This window comes from Berghia stephanieae, chromosome 1 (assembly GCF_034508935.2).
Source record: "Berghia stephanieae isolate SIO BIC M18660-M18661 chromosome 1, UCSD_Bste_1.3, whole genome shotgun sequence".
NCBI lineage: Eukaryota > Metazoa > Mollusca > Gastropoda > Nudibranchia > Aeolidiidae > Berghia > Berghia stephanieae.
In genome coordinates, this window is record NC_088360.1 from 37,160,618 (window position 1) to 37,167,925 (window position 7,308).

A 7,308-nucleotide genomic window follows, 5' to 3' on the forward strand; every position below is an offset into this window, starting at 1 on the left:
ATTGCGCTAAAAAAATCAAGATGATTTTTGTTGTTTTTATTTTGTTTTTGTTTTTTTGGGGTTTTTTTTGGTTTTATTTTTTGGATTTTTTTTTATTTATTTATTTTTTTTTTTTTGCTTTCTTTCTTGTTTAAGATTCTGTTTTGTGTTTTTGTTTTTAACATACAAATAACCTAGATAATTCTAATTTTTTCAGTGACCCGAACATTAATACACTTGATCTGAGACTTTGTCATGCGCATTATAAGTTGTCGAAAAATTTCACGCGTTTGAACATATGCCATGTGCTGATAAAAATGTACTAGACCTTTATTAGGGATGTCATGTTATGTAGTGTTTATTAAAATCAGAAATAAGAATCGTTTTCTTTTTAAATTCTAAAAATTGTTGTTGTTTTTCTTTTCTTTTTTTTTTTTTTTTTTTGTTGGTTGAAGATTTGTTTTTAAAAGATGTGCTGAAGGCTTCGGTCAACATTATGCTAGCCAAAGACTTACACGCTGGAGTGTTTGATACAGCAAGGAGGTGAAAGCTCGTAACAACATCCATAAGCACAAGAGGTATATGAGAAGCCGGAGGGTGTTTCGGTACTCTTATGCATATTAACAACGTCTGTCAATCTAACTCTCTTGCTTTTCTTCGACTCGCAACGCTGCATGAATTAATAAAAATCGTTGGAGATTACCCGATTGTATATTTGGACAATTTGGATAGCAATTTAATCACAGACGAGGTGGCCGAGTGGTTAAGGCGATGGACTGCTAATCCATTGGGGTTTCCCCGCGTGGGTTCGAATCCCATCCTCGTCGAGATCTACTACTACTACTATTACTACAACAACAACTACTACTACTACTACTACTACTAGTACTACTACTACTACTACTCCTACTACTACTACTACTACTACTACTACTACTGCTACTATAATATATATTATGACTGCTGCTGCAACAGGTGATATTACAACTTTCACAACACAGTGTATCAATAAGCCATATATGCAGAAAAGCTACGACTTAATATTGATTCACATACATTAAATACAAATATATAATAGAAATATTTGCATATTAACAACGTCTGTCAATCTAACTCTCTTGCTTTTCTTCGACTCGCAACGCTGCATGAATAAATAAAAATCGTTGGAGATTACCCGATTGTATATTTAGACAATTTGGATAGCAATTAAATCACAGACGAGGTGGCCGAGTGGTTAAGGCGATGGACTGCTAATCCATTGGGGTTTCCCCGCGTGGGTTCGAATCCCATCCTCGTCGAGATTTTTTTTTTCTAATTATTTTACCATTTGTTATTATTCGTGTTGATATTTAATGTTTTATGTATAGATTTCTTTTTTTTTTTTAATTATTTTTTCATTTACCTATTCACTTCCATTTTTTCAACTCCATCCTGACATATCCAATGCTTTGTGGGATCCAGTATGCTCAAATTCCGTGGTTGAGAATCCCTTGTGGATTTTTTTTCTTTTTTCTTTTAAAAACAATTATTTTGTCATTGACTTTCTAAAAAATCAATAATGATATGTTTATTCTTTAAAAAAATAGATATGTTTATTGATTTCTTCCTTTATTCATTCATTTATCTATCTATTTAGTTTTTAACCCCGTTTAGCTAATAATAATAATAATAATAATAATAATAATAATAATAATAATAATAATAATAATAATAATAATAAAATAATAATAATAACAATAATAATAATAACATAATAATAATAATAATAATAATAATAATAATAATAATAATAATAATAATAATAATAATAATATATAATAATAATAATAATAATAATATAAAATACTTTATTCATAAAAAAATGGAAATTCCTTTACAGACGTGGCATGCATGAAAATGTACAAAGTTTGGAATCTATGGCGACAATGTATACATATATAATATATGCAAATGCACAAAAATATAAAAATATACAACCAAGAACCAAAAGCAACTCTTTATATATTAATTTGATAATAATAAGATTAATAATAGTTTGCAGTGATGCTTTGGATTTGGTGCGACGTACATATATGCAGTCTGACATCCGAACCCACGTATGGGGCTAGTTTAACATTGTTGTAATGGACAATATTTTGCGTCAATTTTTGAGATTTCCATTACAACAATGAGCCCATAAGGCATTAGGTTTTCAGAACTACGAATTAGTACACGTTGGTTTGGTGGTATGACACTCGCGACATATAAGCTGAAGGTTCGAATAACGTTATGGCGGGTGACACAAAATTAAAATATTAGGAAATGGTTTATACTGACATCTAATGAACCATACTATTGTAACTTGAGTGGCTGGATGGGAAAAGTAATGTCTCTCGATACAATATTTTAACAGCGACTAACAGGCGTCCTAACTCGCCCTAATTATTTTGTTGCTGTCGGCTTTTGGCCCCTTGTATATAGTATTGAGCACATGCAAATAATGGATGTTGCGCCATATAAAAAGTTAAATGTGTTTTTACCATTGATTAGTAGTCGTCCTTTGTAGCCATACAGTCCAGGGGACTGAAAAAGTGTGTATGAAACAGTGCCAAACAAAGTAAGAAAGAAAAATACAAGAAAAAAAAAATTCTACTTTGTCGAAGAAGACGGATTTTTTGGGATGGTTATTTTCTTGTATTTTTCTGTCTTGCTTTGTATAGTAATGTTTTATAAACACTTTTTTTTTTCAAATCTTTGTCTTGCACCACATTGCCTGCTCTCTAATTTCTCAATTTGATAAAAATTAGTTATAGAAAGTGAACGTATCGGTTTATATTTAAATGAAAAAAGACAATGCATGGTTGTTTCAATGAAAGAAAGAAATCCAACATGTAATTTATTAAACAAAGGAGAAACGATAATACAAGTTAAGACATTTAAATATCTCCGATACATAATAAATTCAGACAGCAGATGTAGCACAGAATTAAAACGAAGGATTGCAATAACGAAAGATAGTTTAAATAAAATAAGTCTAATTTTCAATACCACAATATCCCAATGACAACAAAGCATAGGGTTTTGTAGGCCTATGTATGCAGTATTATTATACGACAGAAAGAAACTGGAGGCAGCAGAGATGTGGTTTCTTAGAAGGGTGTTAATAATAATAATAATAATAATAATAATAATAATAATATAATAATAATAATAATAATAATAATATAATAATTTATAATAATAATAATATATCTTTATTTCCTCAAAAGAGTGGCAATTTGTCATTTGGTTACACATTTAAAACAATCCTTTATAGCCTTGTGGAGAACATTGTGCTTATTTGAGTCAATAAAAAAATTATACACAACTCTGTTGAAAGATTTGAAAATTAGAAATGTATTTTTTACAAATAGATAAACAGATAACTTGATTTCCTTTTATAATTTAAAGTCAGTTTGAAAGTTTGTTGAGTCAAACAGATATCATAAAATACGTACCGACAACACTAACACTCTCAAAAACAACCAATTTCGTTCGACACCGTAAAAAGTTGTCAGTTTGGCGTTTTTACGCAAATCGTTGCATTCGAAATAATGTATTCACTTAATGTAATTGTTGCTTCTCGAAACTCGAAGAAATCAGTAATGATGTGAAATTGAATGTAAGCTTCAATTTAATTACAAAAACAGATCAAATGAACGTTTCGGGTTTCCCATTTATCAACAAAACTGGATGAATGAAACACCACAGATGAATGAGATAATGTGGTAGTGGAGTAGTTAAGATGAATAAACAAAACATTGGTTGGCAGGAAATTAGTAAGCTCCTTTGCGAGGAAGCACGATTTAGAATAGAATACTAGATATTTCTAGAAGGTGCGCAAATAATTAAGTGAAAAGAGGGGAGGCGGGGAGGAACTGTGTAATGCAGTTTAGAAAGTGAAATATAAAAACGTGTAGACTGTTGTTGGAAAATAAATACAATGGAAATGAAAATAAATACAAAAAATAATAAATAAGGGATGTCGGTATAAGTATAAATCATTAGTGACAGCAGCGGGAAGTTATCTGTGGTGTTTCATTCATCCTGTTTTGTTGATAAAGGGGAAACCCGAAACGTTCATTTGATCTGTTTTTGTAATTAAATTGAAGCTTACATTCAATTTCACATGATTATTTATTTGTATTCAGTCAGCTTATCGTTCTTACCACAGCACAGAAACTGCTCTGTGCTGTGTTGCGAGTGATTTGCTTGATGTTTTAGATTAAGGTTCTGTTTCTCTTCTGACATTGTTAGACCTTTCGGCGGCTTTTAACACTATTGACCACGGCATTCTCATTAAACGACTTAATATAACTTTTGGCTTGTCTGGGACTGCCTTGCAGTGGTTTGAATCTTATTTAGATGACAAAAAGCAACAGGTTATGATTTTAGATAAACTTTCTCGTCAACATACATTGTCTTTTGGTGTTCCCCAAGGCTCTGTTTTGGGTCCGATTCTTTTTGTTTTGTATACTTCTCCATTATCTAATGTCATCACTGGTCATGGGCTGCGCTATCATCTCTATGCAGATGATACGCAACTTTATGCTACTGATAAAACTAAAAATCTCGAAAATATTGTGAAACGTGTGGAAGCATGTGTGACGGACGTAAAAGAGTGGATGAATGCAAACATGTTGAAAATGAATGAGTCACAAGCAGAAGTGATGATTGTGGGAAATAGAGGGCAGTTGAAGGTGAATGATGGTCTTGAGGTGATTGGGGGTGAAAAGATCAAAGTTTCAAAGACTGTGAAAAATGTGGGTGTCTATTTTGATTCAGAAATGAGAATGTCAGCTCACATTTCTGCTCTCTGTAAATCTTTATACTTTCAAGTGAAGAAAATCAGTTCGATCCGTCAGTATATTACAATTGGAACATGTAAAACATTGGTTCTCTCCCTCATTTTTCGAAACTAGATTATTGTAACTCCCTGCTTGTCAACTTGCCCCAGGCTTCTATAAAACAATTACAACTACTGCAAAACAGTGCAGCAAGATTAGTTTTTGGCAAACGAAATTTGATCATGCAACCCCCTTATTGGCCTCTCTCCATTGGTTGCCCATTGAAAAGCGCACATATTATAAAGCAGCGTGTCTTGTTTATAAGTGTTTGACTGGTATAGCACCGGCATATCTCACAGATCACGTATACCCATCAATACAGAAATTCCTGAGTGAGTAGCTGTCCGATTGGCTTTTTAAGCAAATCGTGGCATTCATAATGATATTATTCACTTGATCACATTAAGGTATTCGGATTTACAGAAATTTTAATAAGTTTCACCGATTAACAACATCAACGAATATTACTGCTAATATTACTGTCGTTTTTATTCCATCGATGTGATAATTATTGCCCTGGGAAATATTTAGTTAAACGTAATCGGCAAACTGTCAATGGGAGCGATCTATATTCATGTTTTCGTCCAACCTATTCATCGATCACATGAATTTTTGCTGTACAACGATTGGAGTTTTCTCAATGTATCTAAACACACTGCTTTGTTTATGAACGTTGTAAATATACCCATGTATCATGCTGAGAAAAAATGACCAATTATAACGTTGGTTATTCTTAAAATGTGAACACATTTCACTATGTGGGTCATTTTGAGCCCAATTTGCAATGTGACCAATGACCTCGAGCACATGGAAATGTAATATAGATCGTATCCATTGTATCTGTCTAGTTTCTAGCCCGAAAAACCAAAAATAGACATATTATTATGATGGAATACTTGATATTGTTCGCGTCTGCTTCAGATTTTCATTTGACCTCAGGATTAAAGTGGTCAAGACACCCATTTTCTTTCATGTATGTTAGATCAGTGTATATTACTTAGTTTTAAATTATGGGAAAACTCTCAATTTGACCAATCAACAATCAAAACATGATCACCAGAGTACTGTACTACTGTACTGTAAGGTAAGTTTTCGATCCCAGGATTGGGGAGACATTCCGAAAGCTCCTACATCCCCAGTATTCTTTCAATTTGTATTTTCACCATTGACCTTTTGTCAGGCTTTTATTTATTCATATAGAAGCATTTTAAAAACTCTAGAACAAACCTTGATAGATTTGTGAAAGTTTAAAATTTCCTAATTTGACTTTGGTTTTGATTCTCGGCCGCCATTTTGATTTGTGAAGTATTGAAAAGTAGTACAAAGCAGTCAGAGGGTTCTTTTTTTCTATTAGGGTTAGCTCGAGATCGGAGGATTTTCTTCTATTAGGGTTAGCCATAAGTCTTATCAAAGGTGCTAGGGTCTTTGTTTTTCCTATTACTATTAGGGTTAGTTAAAGGTACTAGGTTTTATTTTTTCTTGGGGTAAGTTGAGGGAATATTATTTGAGTTATTTCCCTGTGTAGGAGCTTTCGGAAAGACTCCCCATGATCGTCTTTCAATTCTGCTCACGTCTGCTACTTCAGGTTTATTTTCGCAGTTGATTTTCTTATCACAACCTGTTTTCACACACGGACAACTGTATGTTGCTGTGTCACGGGTCAGAGGCTAAAGTGGCTTATACTTCATGTTGGGCCACACAGAAAAATCAACAGAGGATGTACCAAGTTACACAGACAACGTTGTTTACCAATCTGCCCTCATTAAATGATGGTGGGTACAATATCGAATGAAAATAGTTCTTTCCCCGCGAAATTGCGGGCTTTTTACTAGTACAATATATTGACATAGACACACTCACACATATACACTAGTAACATCATAAGAATCTCATGGACAGATAAGAAAACTAATGAAGAAGTATTGGAGCAAGCTGAAACTAAAAGGTTTCTAATTCGTACAATAAGAAAAAGACAAATGCAATTTTCAGGGTAAGAAATCGACATAAATGTGTTGAATATCTTGCTCTCGCAGGAAACATAGAATGTAAGAAGAGTAAAGGTAGACCAAGAAAAAACATATTTGAATAGTTTGAACACCTGGGTGACAAAGAAAGAGATTAGTAATATTAGTTTTTTTTAAGGTTGTCTGATCAGAGAGATTAATGGCGTACCATGATCACCGATTTTGGCACAGACTTGGTACTTGAAGAAGAAGAAGATTCCTGTGAGCAGGAATTTATCTCGATAATTTGTGGTATCAAATCGATAGTATGTAACAATCAATTGCCTCTCGTTAGTCTTTGGATATGACGTTAGTCAGTGGGATCATACTCTACCCGAGATCTAACAGACCCAGCTAACCAATCACTCCGAGCGTGACAATGGATGGGTGGGATCGTAAAAAGAACCCAATATCAACTCGAACTCCATATCGTTCCATTTGCTCGTGAGATGTGTCGCTTT

The 7,308-nt window shown here is 33.2% G+C and overlaps 2 non-coding genes across 2 annotated transcripts; both read left to right on the forward strand.

The window, feature by feature from the left end:
• Nucleotides 1-724: 724 nt before the first annotated feature.
• On the forward strand, nucleotides 725-806 carry Trnas-gcu (transfer RNA serine (anticodon GCU)). The gene has a single exon. It is a non-coding gene; the product is annotated as a tRNA-Ser (tRNA).
• Nucleotides 807-1,195: 389 nt separating this feature from the next.
• Nucleotides 1,196-1,277, forward strand: Trnas-gcu (transfer RNA serine (anticodon GCU)). The gene has a single exon. It is a non-coding gene; the product is annotated as a tRNA-Ser (tRNA).
• Nucleotides 1,278-7,308: the final 6,031 nt, after the last annotated feature.